Raw genomic sequence first — 19,080 nt, 5'->3', positions numbered from 1 at the left:
CAGTGCTGGGCACAATCACGGAGCCACATTGTACAAAAGAAACGTAACTTTATTTTTAGAACCACACACACCAAACAAACAGCCTCTCAGGAAAAACCCTCAGAGCCCCAACTGCCACCACTGGCTTTCCACAAGCCTCTCTCTCCCCCACAAGCTTCTCTCCACCTCCCACAATCCTCCTGCTCTTGAGGCCGATTGGCTGGGTCAACGTCGGGCGGAGCCAAAAAAGTCCCCCAATGAGCAGCTCCGTGGTCTGAAAGGGCAGGGAAACAGCCCAATGAGCATCACCGCAGAGGAGCCAATCAGCTAGATGTTGCTGGGGCCGCTGTGAGCCAATCATCAGCCGGCAGCAGGAAGTTTGCTGGCAGCTGGAAGTTTGCTGGGGCCCCTTCGGCTGTGGCTCTCAACACCTGGACAGATCACGGCGGAGGTGCCAGATGCACGTGGCCTCGCGAACGGCCTCTGGAGAGAGTCACAGGGCGAGGACGGAGGGGCTCCCGCCACAGCCAGTGGGGAACGGAGCCACCGAATGGCGCCATCCCGTCATGTGAGCCAGGAAACGGGTCCTTCCCCAGGGGTCCCCCTAACGGGCAGCCCCCACAGACACCTTGTTTTTAGCCCCCAGGAGACCCCGACGAGCCGTGCCCAGAGCCCCCAGCACAGGAACCGTGAGATCTCAGGGTGTGCTGTGGTGAGCTGCCGAGTGGTGGCAATGTGGTCACACGGGTAGTAATCCCGCAGTCCCTGTCCCCTCTCCGCAGTACTCAGACACCCTGCGGTGCCCGGGGCCTGTTCAAGGTGGGGGTCCCAGAACAGAGCAGCCTTCTTTATGCACATGCCCAAGGCGTGGCCCTGAGCTCTGCCATCAGGTTTGGCTTGGCACAAGGGGACAAAGGCGCACAGATGCCCCTGCACTCACGAGGACAGGCCTTGAGCCCCACCTGAGAGGCAGGGGAAGACCTGGGACCACAGTGACCTCTGTGTCTTCTGTGGATGGAAGGTCGGGGAGGGGTGGCAGCCAGCTCTGGGCTACAGGGCGAGGGGACCCTCATGGCTCCCATGTGGCAGGGACAGTGCCAGAATTGTGTCTTTTGACATTGGCACAGTGTCCCTCCCCGAGTTAAAACCTGCTGCTCTCCTCCTCCGGAGCACAGAGAGGTGACACTGTGGTTCCTGGTGGACTCTTGGGCCACTTGGAGTCAAAGGGCCCCTCCCTACTTTTTGTTCTTGGGCAAATGAACGTCCTCCTCTGAGCCTCGGTCACCTCTTCTGCAAAATGGGCTCATGGTGCCTTTTCTCCAGGGAGCCCTGGGAGGCTGATGGGGACACCACCCATTGAATGCCTGGCTCCAAGCAAGGGGTGGGAGCTCGGCCAGCTCCCCAAATTATATTCCTGCGCGAGGATTAAGAGCACCTGCACCCTCAGTGGTTGAGAAAACTTGGGGCAAAGTGCTCCCGACATTTCCCAAGTGGGTATTTAGATGCCAAGGTTCAGGCCCAGGTGCTCCAAGTTTAGCTGCCAACCCGTGGTGCTGTTGAGAGATACAGGAGGAAGTTAGGGCACTGGGGATGGGCCCTTAAAGAGGTATCAGGACCCCCGGCTCTTCCTCTCTCTCACAGCCCCCAAAGCATCAGGGCTCAGTGACCATGGACTGAAACTGTGATTCCAAATAAACCTTTCCTCCTTTAAGTTGATCATCTCAAGTATTATGTTACAGTAACGGAGAGCTGACTGATAATCCACCAGATTAAAATGACCTAGTAGAACTTTCTCCTCTGGCAAGAAAGAAGTCTTCTCTGGTGACCTTTACTAAAGGAGCCCCCTACCTGTTCCACCTCCTTCAAGTCACTGTGCTTTATCGCCTCCGCTGCATTAAGACACACCAAAAAATGGTTCATCCATCCACTGGCAATTGTACCACTCATCTCCCCCCGTACAAATCCAACTCTCCAAGATCTCAGAACAGAAACTGTCGGGTTCTTCTTACGGCTGCATCTCAGTTCCAAGAATAGGATCTGACCCTGTGTAGGTGCTCAGTAAATACCGTCGGGGTGAATGACAGACTGTGTCATGCTTTTGCCCATGAGACTTAACCCAAGGAGGAAAAGGAGGAGAAGAAATCCAAGGAATTTGAACCACTTCAAAGAAAAATGTTAAAAAGACAACATTCTAGCAAAGCACAACCTCATGTACTCGCTGGGCACCGTCCAGGTACTAACTGTGCTGAGCCTTCAATGTGAGGTCCCTCATCTAATCCTCATGTGGCCTTAGGAAATAGGTGCTCTTAGTACCCCTAATAAATAGATGAAGATATTGAAAAAATATCAGCTAGAAAAAATGCAACCTTTTGCGTAAGAGCTCAGGAAGGTTCAAAATTAGCGTCTGGAATGCATGTCTGGCTGGCTCCAGGCTCAGCTGCTCCACAGTGCAGAAGCTGATAGTGCCCTTGTTTTTAAGAAATATGTACTGAAATACCTAGGGGCATGGGGATCACATCCACAACTCACTCTTAAATGAGGGAAAGTGTGTGTGGGGGGATTGGGGGGGGAGGGATGGGGACATAGTACTAGGTTAACATTTGGGGAATCTGGGTGAAAAATATGTGGTCATTCTTTGAATTATTCTTGCAACTTTTCTCTAAGTTACATCAAAATAAAACATTTCAAAAAGTTAATGGTCGGAAGGAGACGCAAGCGTGTCATAGGAGGAAAGCACGAAGCCCACATGCTGGACCACAGGGGCAGCGGGGAAGGCTGGGCAGGCTGTGGGCAGGGAGGCCGGGCTGTTGGGAGAGGACCAGAGACACTGCCTTGACCCCTCCGTGAGCATCCTGAAGGATTCCAGAACCAACTTCCAAATCCAGTCTGCTCTCCCCTGTAGCTACTCAGAGACAGGCACGCCCACATGGTCAGGGAGAGTGGCTTCCCCAGTGGAGTGGCCTCTACTATGGAGGTCCATGTGACATGCCACCCTCCCCAACGCAGGACAGGAGAGGGGCATTGGGCTGCTGGGCCTCGTGAACATAACTCTCTGGGGAAGTGGGAGAAATACACTCTGAACAGGTACCCAGAGAAGGTGATGAATCCCTCCAAGGTCACACAGGAAGCTGGACTGCACTAGAGCATGGAGTTGGAAGTTCCCAAGTGCATTTTCATTCCTTTCCCCACCAAGACTCTGCTACAAAAGGGCTCCTGTTGGTCTCCAGGCCTGGCTTCTTGAAATTCAGATACCATCTCTCCATGTTCCCCGAGGCAGCTGTCCGCGAGGGGAGGCAATGTGCGCCCTTCCCAAAACAGGGATTTTGGATCCCACAGACCTCGGTGACATCACTTCTACTGGGATGGCCTTGGGCAAGTGACGTAACCTTCCCGGGCTTCAGTGTCCTCAACTGGAAAGTGAGGACCACGAAGCCACCCGGAGGGCCTTGTTGGGATATTGAGTCAGGATGTTAGCGAGACCCACGGGCCTTGATCTAGGTGCCCCCGCCTGCCGCACCCCCTTCCAGTTGGCAAAGACAATCGGTCCACACAGAGGGCAGCAAGTCCCGGACCCAAAATTAATCTGAGAATTAGGACCATGGGAGGCACCAGTGACCAGAGGTGGCTGTCCCCTTCCTGGGACAGGCCTCTCTAGGATGGATCTCTGAGCTCAGGATGAGAAGGAGCCCAAGGCCGTGGCCAGATTGGAGAGGCAGAGGGAGGCGGACCCAGGGCCATCGTGGAGCAGGGACTGAGCTCGCAGTGGGGATGGAGGGACAGGGCAGGAGGCGAGGGCAGCCCTAGCAGGTCCCTGAGCTGGGGCTGGGAGGGCCAGGCCTGAGCATTTATTGAAGTGCACTTTGGACCCAGCAGGATCGTGAGCAGGAGATATACGGACGTTTTGCTTGAAGTCAGATAACATGTGTGTTGTTAGCGCCTGACACACAGTAGGTAGTTAATAAAGGAGAGCTTTACCGTGGTTTACGGTCCCTCGGCTTCACCACGAATCACTAGCCTCCCAGAGGTCGTGTGCCTTCATTCTGGAGGGGCTGGGGGACACGGGCTGCACCTGCCAGGAGGAAGGGAGAGGCTGGAGCCAGCCCCGATCCCTGTGATTTCCTCCCCGACCCCTCCGCCAGCTAGATGCCACCACCTGGCCAGGCCAAGGGGCAGCAGGGCAGGCTGGCCGGGCCCCCTCCAGCTGGCTGTAGCCCCAGGCCTCTGAGCTGCTGGCACATCATTGTAAAAATGCGAAGCATCCCAGCCATTTTAATTACCGGGTGTTGCATAAGCAGCCACCAGTTCATACAAAGGAACAAAAGACAAAAAATGATTTTTCAGCCTGTCTCAGCCTCACCCCTCCTCCCCTGCCACCAGGCTTCAATCACAGGCTCCCAGGCCTCGAAAACACTCAGGTATGTGCAGTCTCCTTCAAGGTCGCCGATAGGACATCGAGGTCTTTTTTATCCACATACTTGAGGCAGAAGCAGTTCCAGCTACCTCTGAGCAGTGGGAAAGTCACTGGTCATACTCCTACCTGGCAGGCTGACACTGTCATCGGCTCCCCATTGCACACAGCGAGCGTTTGTAATGAACCTGAGTCCAGGGGGTGGTGGGTCTGTCTGGGCACCAAGTCAGGGGGCCGTTAGTTCCTGGATTCCAGAAATGACTTCCTTCTATTGAGAAGGTGTGCACCCCCCCCACACACACACACACACTGCCCCAGCAAGACCTCAGAGGGGAGGATGACTGAGTAGTTCCTCACATGGTTAAGAAGTCCTCCATGATTCCTTGGAAAACTGGGAATGGATCCACCATTTGACCCAGCTATCCCTCTCCTCGGTCTATACCCAAAGGACTAAAAAACAGCATACTACAGGGACACAGCCACATCAATGTTTATAGCAGCACAATTCAATATAGCTAAACTGTGGAGCCAACCTAGATGCCCTTCAGTGGATGAATGGAAAAAATATGTGGCATATATACACAATGGAATATTACTCAGCATTAAAAAAGAACAAAATCATGGCATTTGCAGGTAAATGGATGGCACTGGAGAAGATAATGCTAAATAAAGTTAGCCAATACCCAAAAAACAATCGCCAAATGTTTTCTCTGATATAAGGAGGTTGACTCATAGTGGGGTAGGGAAGGGGAGCATGGGAGGAATAGACGAACTCTAGATAGGGCAGAGGGGTGGGAGGGGAAGGGAGGAGGCAGGGGATTAGCAAAGATGGTGGAATGTGATGGGCATCATTATCCAAAGAACATGTATGAAGACATGAATTGGGTGTCAACCTACTTGATATACAAATAGAGATTTTAAAAAAATTGTGGTATATATATGTGTATTAAGAATTGTAATGCAAAAAAAAAAAAAAAGAATAGCGTCACCTTAGATTAGGTAGAGGGAAGTGAAGGGAGGGGAAGGCAGATGTGGGGATAAGAAAAGTAGTAGAATGAACAGACATCATTACTTTATGCACATATGTGACTGGGTGACCAGTGTGATTCTACAATATGTGTACTCAGAAAAATGAGAAATTATATCCCATCTATGTATGATATATCAAAGTATATAAGTGCATTCTACTGTCATGTATAACTAATTAAAATAAATTAAAAAATTTTTAAAAACAAGTCCTCCATGCCTCTTGATTCTGACCTTTTGATAGTCTCTGAACTATTTTTTGTAAATCTAATCTAATGATTTGCTGTGGACCAGGCACCATCCTGGTAGAGTGTGATGAATTTAAAGTCAGATCCCCCGGGGGAAAGGCTATCCCCAGGAGGCAGGGCCTAAGAACTAGAGAGTCTGATAACAATACTGACCGGGGCCATCCGCCACGCTGGTCCGGGCCTGTGCAGGCTGCTAAATGTCCCTGGGTACCATCTCATTCACTCATCATGAGTCTGAGATCAGCTCCAAGGCTGTGCCTTTGCTGCACATAGGACACTGAGGCTCAGGGAGGTCAAGGTTCTTGTTCAGGTTCATACGGTTCGGTTCGGCCACCGCAGTGGTGTGTGCTTAGAAATCCTCATCAACCCGCTCTGCAGGGCCAAAGCCCTGATTTGCAGCGTCTGCCAAAGGCTGTGGTGTAAACACCCCTCGATGGCCAATTTCAAGTTACCGCATTGGTGCCCCAGATTGCAGAGCTGGGAAGAAGGTGCGGCAGCCCAGGTTTACGTCATGTTTGCACACACAGATCGCGACAGAGGGGTAAAACCAACCAGAAGAGAGGACGATAACGCAGTGAAATCCAGACGGTCCCTAACTTCCGATGCTCTCACTGATGATTTTTGCAGTTTCTGAACTTCGTAATGGAGGGAAATGACATTCTGCACTTCAGATTCTGAATTCTGATCTTTTCTGAGCTACGGATACCAGGCACGAACCCCTCTTGGGCTGCCAGCCCCCAGTCAGCCCTTCCATCACTTGGGGGACACCTGAACCCCCACAGTGGACTGCACTGCTAAGCTCTGCGACACCCGACAGGTCAGGTATGCAAAAAGCATTTGTGACTCGTGATATTTGTCACCTTCAATGGGTTTCAAGTCCAGGAACATTTGTGGTTAGGAAATGCTGAGTTTCAAGTGTTAATTGTCCTTGCTTTTAATAGACTTTATTTAACTGAGAGTTTTTATAATTGAATTTTTAATAACTGCGATATTTAACACCTGACTCACAGAATTCTGGAAAAAGTAAACCATTGGGTCTCCTAAGCCTAAGTGTGTTGGTGCCAGTACACCACCAGCGCCCCTCGCCCTCCTCAGCCTGGACCCGCATTCCTCCGCCCGGGTAGGGAAGCGTGGTCAAGTGAAAGGAGGACACACAGACAAGGTCGAGGAAGAAGTATAAGCAAAGACCTAAGGCAAGGATAGAAGAGGAAGAAAAACAGTAGTCAGTGCTTGTGGAATGTTTTTAACTGATCACCGGAGTGCAGAAGGATGGTGAGAGGCCCAGGGTTAGGTCGTGAACTTCAAATTCTGGTTCCTGCACTTACTGTGTGACCCTTGTCCAAGTCACTGAACCTCTCTGTGCCTCAGCTTCCTTTTCTGTAAAATGGGCATCATCATAACAGCCTCGGCAGCACAGAGTGGTGAGAATCAAATACATTTACACCTACAAAGCACGTAGAACAGGACTGGGTACATAATGCTCACTCAGAAGGTTAGTTATTTATGATTTGATGATTTCATGTCTGTCCTTGTTTTATAGAAAATAAATGTGTGCTTAGAGAATAATTTGGTAGATGGAGGAAGACAGGACTTGAACAAATATCTGGATTCTGGCTGCTGCGGCCATCCCGATGGCTGGAAAGCACACTGACCCCGAGGAACACTGTTCCCTAGGAGGATGTGCTGCCAAACACGGATCCCCACGGGCCTGTAGCCAGCTCTCGTGGTTGGTGGGTACGAGGCGTCGGGGGAAGGAAGACCTACCCATGGCGGACACTGGGCATCTGCCCCCTGGTCTCTTATTTTCTAACCTCGCCTTCTCCAGGAAGAGGCGGCGGGCAGCAGAGTGGTCAGGAAGGTGGGCTCCCGGGCCAGATGGCTCTGGCTATGTGACCCCGAGCAAGTTACCTGTACCTTAGTTTCCACGTCTGACCCCAAAGGGCTGGCAGTCACCATTGCTCTCAGGGTTAGTAGAGAGCAATAAAGGTGCAAGCCACCTTGAAGAGGGCCTGGCATCCAGCAGGCGTCCCACGGGAATTGACGGTCACTCTCCAGTCTTTATTTTCTCTGCCCTTCCCCCTCCCTGCTCTCTTCTCTGGGCATCTCCTGGGGTGGCCAAAGGGGGTCTGAGAATCTGCTACTTCTTTTTATTTTGTTGGTACCAGGGATAGGACCCGGGGCCCTTAACCATTGAGTTACATCTCTAGCCCTTTTAATTTTTTAAATTTTGAGACAGGGTCTTAGGGTCTTGCTAAATTGCTGAGGCTGGCCTCGGACTTGGGAATCCTCCTGCCTCAGCCTCCTGAATTGCTGGGATGATAGGCATGTACTAGTGCACCCAGTGGGAATATGCCACTTCCTATAAGTAGAAACCACAAGACTGCGGGCTACTTGAGGCAAGGGCTGGTCTCATTCACCTCGATTCCCCCGGGGTCACACCCCGCAACAGGTTCTCAGGGACAAATGCCACCGTGCCCAGTTGATCCTCAGGTAAATCCTGTGGGATGAGAATCTCTCCTTCACCTGACCTTGAGGCATCTAAGAGGAAGAGAGAAGAAACAGCTCGTTCAAGGCCACAGTGAAAAAGTGAAGACGGATTAAAACCCTTCACAGGCCTTTGTCCCTAGCTCCCTTGTCTGGCTGCCTTCCAGAATATTCCACGGGGAAGTTAAATCCAGCCTCCTGGTTTTACACGTGAAGGAAAGGGATCCAGGGAGTCAGTCAAGGTCACAGGGCTTTGGTGGGTGGCAGAACTGGGACAAACACCTGGAGTACTGCCTCAATCTCGTGTTTGAAATTCGAGGAGGAAATGGTGTCATATTCAATCGCTGCTAAAAAATGTCCTGCTCCTCCTTGTGCCATCAGCTCCCCTCTGGGTTCGGCCTGTTCTTTGTAATACAAATGTAGTTTTCCTGTGGCAACTCTCCAGATTCTGAGTCAAGCAGGGCACACCCACCGCCCGAGGTCGCCTGCCAAGTTCCTTCTCTTGCCTGCAGACCAGACAGAAGGGGCGCTGGGTCCCTCTTCCTGCTGCGCCCCCACCCCTTCCCCAGCCCTCGGGGGCAGGTGCTACGCCTCTGTCTGCTGGTTTCATCACAGAATGATCCAGAGCTCTGAGCGCTGAATGAGAGAAAGAAGAGATCACCAGCTCCAATGACCAGCGGACCTGTGGGCACAGTGACCACGGAAAGAGTGCCCGCTTGCAAAGAGACCTTTGGGTCTAAAAATCGCAGCTCTGCCACTTCCTGGCTCGGAAGGCACCGGGCCCAATGGTTGCAGGTCTCTGAGCCTCAGTTTTCTTGTCTGCAAAATGGGCAAGCGACGACCTCTATTATTTAGGGTTACATAAGGTTTAGAGAAAATACTGCATCCAAAGTGCCCTGTCCACCAGCGGATGTTGGACGATCGGGAGTCCTCTTTTCCTTGTTTTATAAATCTTTTCCAGCTTTTACCCTATTTCAGCTTTACTCTCTCGATGAAAGTTACAGGGCGCGGAAAATAACTGTTTGCTGAATGTTTCTCCCTGGTGCCTCGCGCTGAGTTAGAAAAACCTGGAGTGAGGGGGAGACGAGAAGGTCCTCAGGGGCCTGGGTCTTTCTTCTGCTTCTGTCAATAATCCTGTGTGACCAAAGAAAAGTCCACCTCTCTGGGCCCAATTCTGTGTCTGTAAAACGAGGAGGTTGAACTTGGGGATTTAGAGCTCTCTCCCAGCTGCGACCTTCTGTGCATCCAGGATATGGGATTCCAAACGCCTCCCTGCTCCACAGTTGGTGGCCCAGCTCTAGGATCTCATGGAACCCAGGCAGGGTCCCTCTGTGGTTGTGTCCCCGGCGTTGTTCTCTTAGGTTTTACCTCCTGGGGACTTGGCGCACCTGAGGGCAGGTCTGAGCTTCCTTCACAGCTCCAAGCCCAGTGCCTGGCGTGTGGCAGTGGACACCCCACAGGAGAGGAGGAGGATGGGAACCAAGTCCCTTGCCCCTCCAAAGAGCTGGTAACCACACCAGGACACTCCAGCCGGGAGGCACAGGCCGTGCTGGGTCTTGGACACCATGGTAAGTGGGACACTCTAAAGGTAGACTTGAAAACCTGGGGGTCCAAAGTAGCTGCTCTAGGGATGATCGGTGGCTGGTGACCGAAATCTAACCTGCAGCGCAGAGTGGAAGGGCCCTTCCAAACGGGCAAGTCCAAGGCCTCAGGGGAAGTGGTTCTGGTCCTGGCTGGATCTACTCCAGAATCTAAAATCGAGATGTACATGGGTAACAGGAATGTCAGACCACCCCTGTAGCCACACTCGGCCGGCTGCCATTGACCACTGTCCCTGTGATCGACATCTGCCACGGGGAAGAAGGAAATCAGCAAGAGGTGAAAGATGAGGTCTTTTGTGACAATTTCTAGCTACTGTCACCTCATGGCCACATGGTGTGCTCTGTGCATAGCCCTGGGACAAAATCCTTGCCAAGGAGGTCACCAAGACTGGTTCCACAGTTCAGCTATTGTGAATTGAGCTGCTATAAACACTGATGTGGCTGTGTCCCTGTAGTATGCTGTTTTTACGTCCTTTGGGTATAAACCAAGGAGTGGGATAGCTGGGTCAAATGGTGGTTCTATCCCAAGTTTTCCAAGGAATCTCCATACAGCTTTCCAGATTGGCTGCACCAATTTGCAGTCCCCCCCCGCCCCCCGCAGTGTATGAGGGTGCCTTTCCCCCACACCCTCGCCAACACTTACTGTTGCCTGTATTCTTGATGATTGCCATTCTGACAGGGGTGAGATCATATCTTAGAGTAGCTTTGATTTGCATTTCTCTAATTGCTAGAGATGTTGAGCACTTTTTCATATATTTGTTGATCGATTGTATATCTTCTTCTGAGAAGTATCTGTTCAGTTTCTTATCCCATTTATTGTTTGTTTTTTTTTTTTTTTGGTGTTAAGTTTTTTGAATTCTTTACATATCCTAGAGATTTGTGCTCTATCTGATGTCAATGTGGAAAAAAGTATGCTCCCATCTATAGGCTCTCTATTCACCTCACTGATTATTTCTTTTGCTGATAAAAAGCTTTTTAGTTTGAATCCATCCCACTATTAATTCTCGATTTTATTTCTTGTGTTTTAGGAGTCTTATTAGGGAAGTCGGGGCCTAATCTGACAAGATGAAGACTTGGGCTTACTTTTCTTCTATTAGGCAAGGGGTTTCTGGTCTAATTCCTAAGTCCTTGATCCACTTTGAGTTGAGTTTTGTGCATGGTGAGAGATAGAGGCTTAATTTCATTTTGCTGCATATGGATTTCCAGTTTTCCCAGCACCATTTGTTGAAGAGGCTATCTTTTCTCCAATATACATTTTTGACACCTTGGTCTAGTATGAGATAACTGTATTTATGCAGGTTTGTCTCTGTGTCCTCTATTCTGTACCATTGGTCTACCAGTCTATTTTGGTGCCAATACCATGCCGTTTTTGTTACCATTGCTCTGTAGTATAGTTTAAGGCCTGGTATAATGATGCCACCTGCTTTACTCTTCTTGCTGAGGATTGCTTTGGCTATTCCGGGTCTCTTATTTTTCCAGATGAATTTCATGATTGCTTTTTCTATTTCTATGAGGAATGTCATTAAGATTTTGATTGGAATTGCATTAAATTTGTATAATTCTTTTGATAGTATGGTCAGTTTAATAGTACTTATTCTACCTATCCAAAAACAAGGGCAGTCTTTCCATCTTTTAAGGTCTTCTTTAATTTCTTTCTGTAGTGTCCTTTAGTTCTCATTGCAGAGGTCTTTCACCTCTTTTGTTAGGTGGATTCTTGATGCCCTTCAATAGATGAATGGAGAAAGAAACTGTGGTATATATACACAATGGAATATTACTAAGCATTAAAAAAAGAATGAAATCATGACATTTGCAGGTAAATGGGTGGAATTGAAGAACATCATTCTAAGTGAAGTAAGCCAATCCCAAAAAACCAAAGGCATAATGTTTTCTCTGATAAGTGGATGCTGATCCATAATTGGCGGGTGCGGTGGGAAGAATGGAGGAACTTTGAATGTGACCAAGAGGAGGGAGGGGAAGGGAGGGGCACAGGGGTAGGAAAGGTGTTGGAATAAGGTGGACATCATTACCCTAGTTCCATGTATGAAGACATGAATGGTGTGAATATACTTTGTGTACAACCAGAGACATGAAAAATTATGCTCCATTTGTGTACTATGAATCAAAATGCATTCTGCTGTTGTGTATAACTAGTTAGAACAGATAAATAATTTTTTTTTAAAAAGGATGTCTTCAGATGTAAGGCCCAACAGGGGGCCAAGGTCAAGTCTGAATTAAGCTCCAAAATGGGCAAGAACAAGCAGTTCTTCCAGAAGCTTCAGTTTAAATGTTTTTTTGTTTCCATCAAAAATCCTTGAAAAAAATAGAGAAACCAATGAATTGCAATATTCCCAGTGCAGAACACTCTGGGAGGAAGGCAAGGGAGGGAGTGGTCGGTCTGGAGCAGAGGACTGAGAAGACCAAAGAGCTCAGAGGGGGCATCATGTGTCGGGCATTTCACTGCCCCGGGAGAGGGGCTTTGGCCAGGGGGCACGGTCGTTCCCTTGGCACAGACTTTGCTTACATCAAAAGGAAAATTCCAGACTCTCAGCCTAAGCCCTTTCTTGCGATGACCTCAGTCCTTGGGTCTGACACCCACCGCAGCAGTCTTCAGATGAGAACCTAGCTTCGCATGCACCTCTGTGACCATCGGGGAACAATACGGGGTCCCAGTGACCTGAGTTCTTGGTCCTGTGAGGCTACCTCACGGGAAACAAGGACAAGGGGCTTGTGGTCAGTTTGCTGGTCTCTTCTGAATCATTTGTGTCCCTGAGACTGCTCAATGCTGGGTTCAAGAAATTGGATTCCAGAACCTCTGTTCCGGTGATTTTTCAAGGTGATACTGGCTTCGCTCCTTTTCCTGCCATGTGTTGATTACTTTATTCTTTTGATATTTGGTGAGCACCTACTATGTGCAGGTTCTGGGTAAGGCATCCAAGAAGCACCCAGGTTTGCAGGCTGACTAGAGGAGAATCAGACCTATTAATCACCAGGGCCAAGAAGGGTGTGGGAGGTGCCCCAAAGGAAGTCTGGGGAATCCACGGTGGGTGGGAGCAGAGTCATAGGGCCGTGGGGGGGGGGGGTTCAGTTCTGCTGGGGCAGGCAGAGGGCCAGGAAAACACGCATGAGCTGGTGACTCCAGCCGAATCCTGACGGATGAGTATGAATCCCTGGAGGGTGGGGTGCAGGTTGGGGCATATGAAAATTGAGATGGGAGCGAGGACAGCGTTCTCAGGAAGGTCAGGGCCTGCTGTGGGGTAACTGCAGGGTAGTGGCCACATCATACTATGCACGAACAGGGCCGCCTCTAGCCACCGTTAGGAGCCATATCCCAGAGGACCTTGCACATCTTTGGAGTGTTAGGACTTTGTTCGGGAGGCCATGGGGAACGTGTGAATCATTTTAAGCCAAGGAGGACGTGATTTCAGAATTGCATTTGAAAAGCTGTACAGGAGCCACAGTGCGAAAGCTGAACTTGATAAAGACTGCAGGCAGGATGACCAACCATGTGACTGTGGACACTGTCGGGAATCTGTGGGGGCCTGGACCAAGGAAGAATCAGTAAAAACAGAGAGAGAGGGATGGTTAGAAGAGACGTGTGTGGAGAATCTTGAGGACTTGGTGAACGGTGGTGTCGTAGGAGGGAGAGAGGGGAGAGGACAGGGAGCTGTGGACACCTGGAGTCTGGGGAAGCCCTGGGATGGTCCAGGAGGAGACTCATGGAGGGTCCAGGAGATCAGGGATACTGCTGTTTGCAGGCCTCTTCCTGTGCACACGGCCTAGGTAGAGGAGAGACCTGGAAGGTAGGTGAGGATGGTTGGGGTGAGTATGGAGGCTAACAGAAAGGGAAAGTAAGTCGGGGACAGAGGATCCCCAACATTTGATGTCAGGAATGGCCTAGGAACCTGCCAAGGAGATCGAGAAGGTACAGTTAGAGAGGTCAAAGCCAAAACCCAGAGAGAGAGGCGTGTCAGCCACCAAGTTTAAGGATGGGATCAAAGCTATCAAGTGCTCTGCAGACCGTCCCCACAGCACTGAACAAGGCGGTTTCAGTTCCAGCAGGTTCTGCTGAAAACAGGTCAGGTGCCTCTGCAGAAATGAGATCTCTAGCCCAGTCCCACAGGAACCGACTTATGCCTGTCGCGGTCCGACCCAAGCCCCGGGATTACCCGGCGGCGGAGACGGAGACCATAGCGCGCCTCTGCGTGAAGCTGAGCGTGCAACCTTCAAAGGAACCACAGAGGAGCTACTCATTTTTAAAGGAAAAACACATGCACTCCACAGGCATACGGAACGCATTAGAAAGGGGTTGGGCTGGAGAAGTTCTCGTCCTTCCACTTCATATTTTTTTTAAAAAAATATATTATTTTTTTCTTCCACTTCATATTATCCTTCACAGAAACTGTCCACTGCCCGAGCCCATGGTCATTAAAAAGAAAAGAAAAACAACAAAAAAGGAAGAGCTGCAATATTTAACGCCGCTTCCCATCTCCCACCGTCCCAGACCACATAAGACACAGAATGTCTCTATTGCACACATGTGTTTTCTGGCTTAAAATTCCTGGGAGTAGCTCCCTGTGGAAAGAAACGTGAAAACCCCAGATTCATGTGAAGGCAGCCAGAGACTCTTGCAGAGGGGTCTTGGCTTCCCCGGCAGAGCTGAGGGAGAGCTGGGGCGAGAGGCACCCTGCAATTCGACTGCCACGAAATTGGCACCACATAGAAGCAAGGAAAGGTGTTTACCCACTGCTGGTGCCCGACACAGAGGTACCTGCCATCCTAGGTTCATGATTGCCCAGAGCTGGGCAGCAGCCCTGCTGAGGGTCTGGCCAGGGCTCATGGGGAGGGGTGGACCAGGCTGTCTGTTGCTTGGGAAAGGCTATTTTGAATGTAATGATTTTCAGCTGTGGGTTGGGGGAAGGCACTGCGGCTGGGGTCTGACGGGGAGAGGGAGGGAGCCCAGGGTGCTTCCCTGGGAGGCACCAGAAATGGACCATGTCCTGTCAGCACCTTCCCCGGGTCGCATTTCCAGAACCCAGCTCTGTTCTGGAAGAGTGGGACCGTGGCATCCTCTGCGGTGTTCCCAGACCACCCCCACGGGGCCCCAAACTCGTGATTCACAAGTGTGTCGCTTCCCGAGAAAGCTTCCAGCCCTTGGGTGGACATGTGGCCAGCACAGGGGTGGAGGAGCTCGGGCAGCTGCAGACCCTGACGGGATGTTGACCGAGCGCTCTGTGGCCACTGCAGACGGGAGGGGTCAGCTTCGCCCACTCAGAGGCACCCGCACCCACACACCACGTGGAATGGTGCCTGTCTTCCTGGCGAGACTGCAGGCAGCCCTGGGGTGTTCTCTGGCTTACAGCGCCCCCTAGCACTGGCCAGAGGGATAAGGCTCAGGGAGCCTCCCAGGACTCCCACCTGCCTAGGGATCGGCCGCAGAACTGGATCTATTCCACCCATACTTAATAAACTCTGTGTTACAAACACTGGATCCCTGTCCTCAAGGGGCTTCCAGTCCAGGAAGGGAAATAGGGGAGCAAACATATCAGAGGCAGCTCAATGTTGTAAAAGAAGGAAACAAAGGCTACTATGGGGACACACCGGAAGGGAGTCAAATGGGGCTTCTGGAGAAGGTGGCATCTAAGCTATGAAGGATGTGCAAGAGTCCCATGAACTCTGGAGTCAGCAGGACTTGTTTCCTGACTTTTTAATGCTCAGAGTCCAAGAGGCGGAGAGATGGGCTCCATTAAACTTGAGACCTGTGGTCTCTTACCTGCCTTTTCTATCACACTCTCCACTGAGATTCTTTGGTTTCAGCCTTGAGTCTGGAGGAGAGAGCGAGACGGGAACTCAACAGTGTTGACTGTGAGACGGACGGATGTCCTTCAGTCTCGGGTACATTTGCTTTGTGTCCAACTTGCTTAAATGCGAGATCTGTCTTTCCTTCAGAAACATTCACTGTGTCCCTGAGAATTCCCCATGGGGTTGCAGCCTTTCTGAGCCAAGGACCACCTTGGAGACCATTCACTTATATCTTTTGCCAGATAAACCTGGAAGTTGAGGACCGGACAGGTATGGTGCCTTATCCAAGGGGCAGGTGCCTGGTTGTTCCACGGCTGTGCTCACAACAGATTTCAGATCTGGATTTTTTTTCTACCCTGGTCTCCTTTTATCCCCCAGAAAAGTGCTCATGCATCTCTTCTCAAAGGTATACTCCGAATGTTTTCATAAGGCGTCTGATAGTAATCGAGAAAGGGAAAAGGCAAATGCCCCAGAGATAAACCTCTTAATAATAATAATGAAGCACTATTCTTGTAATGATTGGCTCCCACAAGGAGAGTCTATGATCATAACAGAGGACTGTTTAGTAAGCGTGGGTAGAAGTTCTCCAGGAGCTGGGCACTCTTTGAAGAGACTTTGAAACAGATTTGCCTACAGGTCAGAAACGCAAATCCAGGATTTGCGAATGGCTGGAGTTTTCCAGGTCAGAGTGCAAGCATTAGGTCACATGCTCTCGGTAGGCGGGCTGAGCCCCATGAATGTGATGGAGCGAGCCAGATAAGGAATCCTTGGTGGCTGCAATACACTCTTGGCCATGCTGATAGCTGACTGTGAGTCTCTGGGCAAGTTCCTTCACCTGTCGGAACCTTTCTTTTCTTACCTATAAAGTGAGGATGGGCAGTCTCTGAGGTTCTTTTCATGACCTTTCCATGTCCAAGAAAACACTTCCTATAGACTCCAATATCCTGTAATTTGATACATAGGGGGTGTTCAGCCTCAGAAATTTGAGGACAGGCCAGGTGGATATTAAAACGTCTTCGTTTCATTCCAGATTTATAAATCTGTCATTGTTCTTCGCTGTCAAAAGAAAGCAGGAGACCTGGTGTCTCCATTTTTACCATTAGCTCCAGGTTCACTGTATCTAGGTTATGCAGTGAACTTGAAAAAGCAATTCTTACGTATTATTAGACCCAGGGACACCATGACATCCTGCTTGATGGCTGTGACGCCTGCCCGATGGAGGGACCTACCAGGATCCATAGAGTTTGCTCTTTCTCAGGGTGAGGACCCAGCTGGCTTCACAGGGGTGGGAAGAAAGGAACCACCTCAGCTTGGGTATATGGCAGAGTTTCCCACCTGAAAAGTCCTTACAGTCTCTGAACTCCAAAAAAAATGCCATTTGAACTAGATTAGGAAAGAGAGTGACAGGTAAAAACCCCAAAGGCAATCTCATTACCTTTCAGCTACAGAAATAATCAGATCATGTTTGCACTTTCATAATTATGTAGCTGCTGGAATCCAACGATTTGGATGGTTTCTGTGAGGAATCTATCGCATGGTGTTCAGCAGAAGTTATCTCCCTGATACTTGTGTTCCGGGCAAGGCATTCCCTTGGAGAAAATATTAGCACTTTGAACATAACTGAATGTGAAAAGAAAGAGAAGAGAGGGCCTCTATCACATAAGATGCTTATCCAGAGTGGATTTGGTCCGGAAAGTCTTCTAAAACCTTCCACATGACTGGCACCATGAGAGTTTAAGTGAATCTCTTAAATCCCCCTAACTATGTCCTCGTTCAACCTGGTTCCTCAGAGTGGCCCCAGGGTGCCCATTGCTCAGGACTCAGAGGGCTGCTGGTCACATACTAAGTCTCCTGAGACCTTATTTTGTTCTCAGAGGGCTAAAAAGTAATGTGGGGGAAATACCCCTGTCTTCCAAGTATTTCTAAGGTGCTGGGGGAATAATTCAACAGTATCCCATGAGAAGGTCCTAAGAGCTGGGTGGGGAACAAGACAGAAAGATGTGGAAACTCTTTTCCCTGCCCTATGCCAAAATGTTTAAGGGTAGAAAAAAAAAAAGAGTTTTAAAATGTTCTTGGAAATACCATCTCCCATAACACTTTCCTCTGCTGACATCCTATATCCCTTCTTTGAGGGGGGGAAAACCAAGGCAATTCTCCCAATCCTTTAAACATTCAGCATTTCTAGGGCCCCGATGGACAAGTTTCATTCTAAACACGAAGAAGAGGGAGAGTGACGAAAGTATAGGAAGATGGAAGGCCCCAGCTGCAAAAGGGCATTTGCACAGCTGGATCTAACTTCCGCCCAAGTGGAGGGCATAAAGGTCTTAAGAATAGTCAGCAAAAACGGGGGAGCTTAGCTCCTGGCAGGTTGCCAAGTCATCCCACCTTTCTGGGCTCCTATCTGCATCCAGAAAGCAGAAATGATGCTTGTGCTTATTCTCCTGTGTGCAAGGATTATTGTGAGATATACCGGGGTGACTATGGAACCCCACTTTTAAAAGTACATAGCAGAGTCAAGAAGTTAGTTAACGATAGGATTGTAATTATATTTGTTATTTCCAATTATCCAGTACAGTCAGTCATCTGAAATCCTGGATAATTCTCCAGGATCTGGTTTTACTCCAGTTTTGGATCAGTTTCACTTCAAAATTCCTTGCTGAAAGATGGAGACCAGTCTGCCATGCACGGGGCTACTACTTCCTCAGGCCCTTTCTCCTTTCTGCTCTTGAAAGCAGCTCAGGGCTTTTGCACCTGCTCTCCCTGCCTGGCGCCCTCTCCTGCTGGCTGCCACAGGACTGATGCTCTCGCTCACTTCTCAGAGTCCTTCTCTTCCTCTCCCACGGAATGCAGCACCTTTCGGGTCATTCTAACCCACGACACTGCTTTGGTTTCTTCATAGCACTAGAGCCATAGAAAATGACCCTATGTGCACTCCTAGATTTCCACGGCTGCCGGGGCTTCTGCCTTTCTTACGCCAGCATCCAGAACAGAGTTTGTTGAATGAATTCACTACTCCATTTGCTGGGAGGGAGCTCAGATAAGCAACCATCTTTCATAGCTAGCTTCTCAATGGCAGAGGACTTCCCCATATCCAGGAAAGTAAAAGAGAGGGTGGGAAAAGGGTTTGGGGGAAAGGAACAGAGAGAGAAAGACAGATACACATAGAGAAAAGATGTCATCTGTCTGGGCCTGTCTCCTCTCTCCCTGCTCTTTCCAGACCAAGTGGAGAGGTAGCATTTCTCCCTAGACTTTCCACCAGGTCCGGTCAAGGTCTCCAGGGCGGGGGCCACCTCTGCTCCTCGGAATTGGGTAGGTGGGTGGTAGTTGGCTCTAGTTTGGGTGCGAGGCGCTCAGAGGGAGGAGTGGGTGTGGCAAGAGGGTGTAGGTTACTGGGGACACGGGGGCGCCGTTCGGGGGCCAGGCAGCCAGCGCGGGTCCCGGGCGCGCCCCAGCCCACCCACTCGCGTGCCCAAGGCCGCATTATTCCCTATAAGGATCTGAACGGTCCGGGGCGGCCCCGCCCCGCGGCCCC

The 19,080-nt window shown here is 50.1% G+C and overlaps 1 protein-coding gene across 2 annotated transcripts in view; it reads right to left on the bottom strand.

The window, feature by feature from the left end:
- The window catches only part of Syn3 (synapsin III), a 444,971-nt gene that overhangs the window by 203,287 nt on the left and 222,604 nt on the right, over positions 1–19,080 (bottom strand). The gene's annotated exons all lie outside the window — the stretch shown is intronic.

This window comes from Marmota marmota, unplaced genomic scaffold (assembly GCF_001458135.2).
Source record: "Marmota marmota marmota unplaced genomic scaffold, marMar, whole genome shotgun sequence".
Taxonomy (NCBI): Eukaryota; Metazoa; Chordata; class Mammalia; order Rodentia; family Sciuridae; genus Marmota; species Marmota marmota.
Note: the sequence above shows the minus strand (reverse complement) of the source record. Positions and strands in the feature narration are given on the sequence as shown.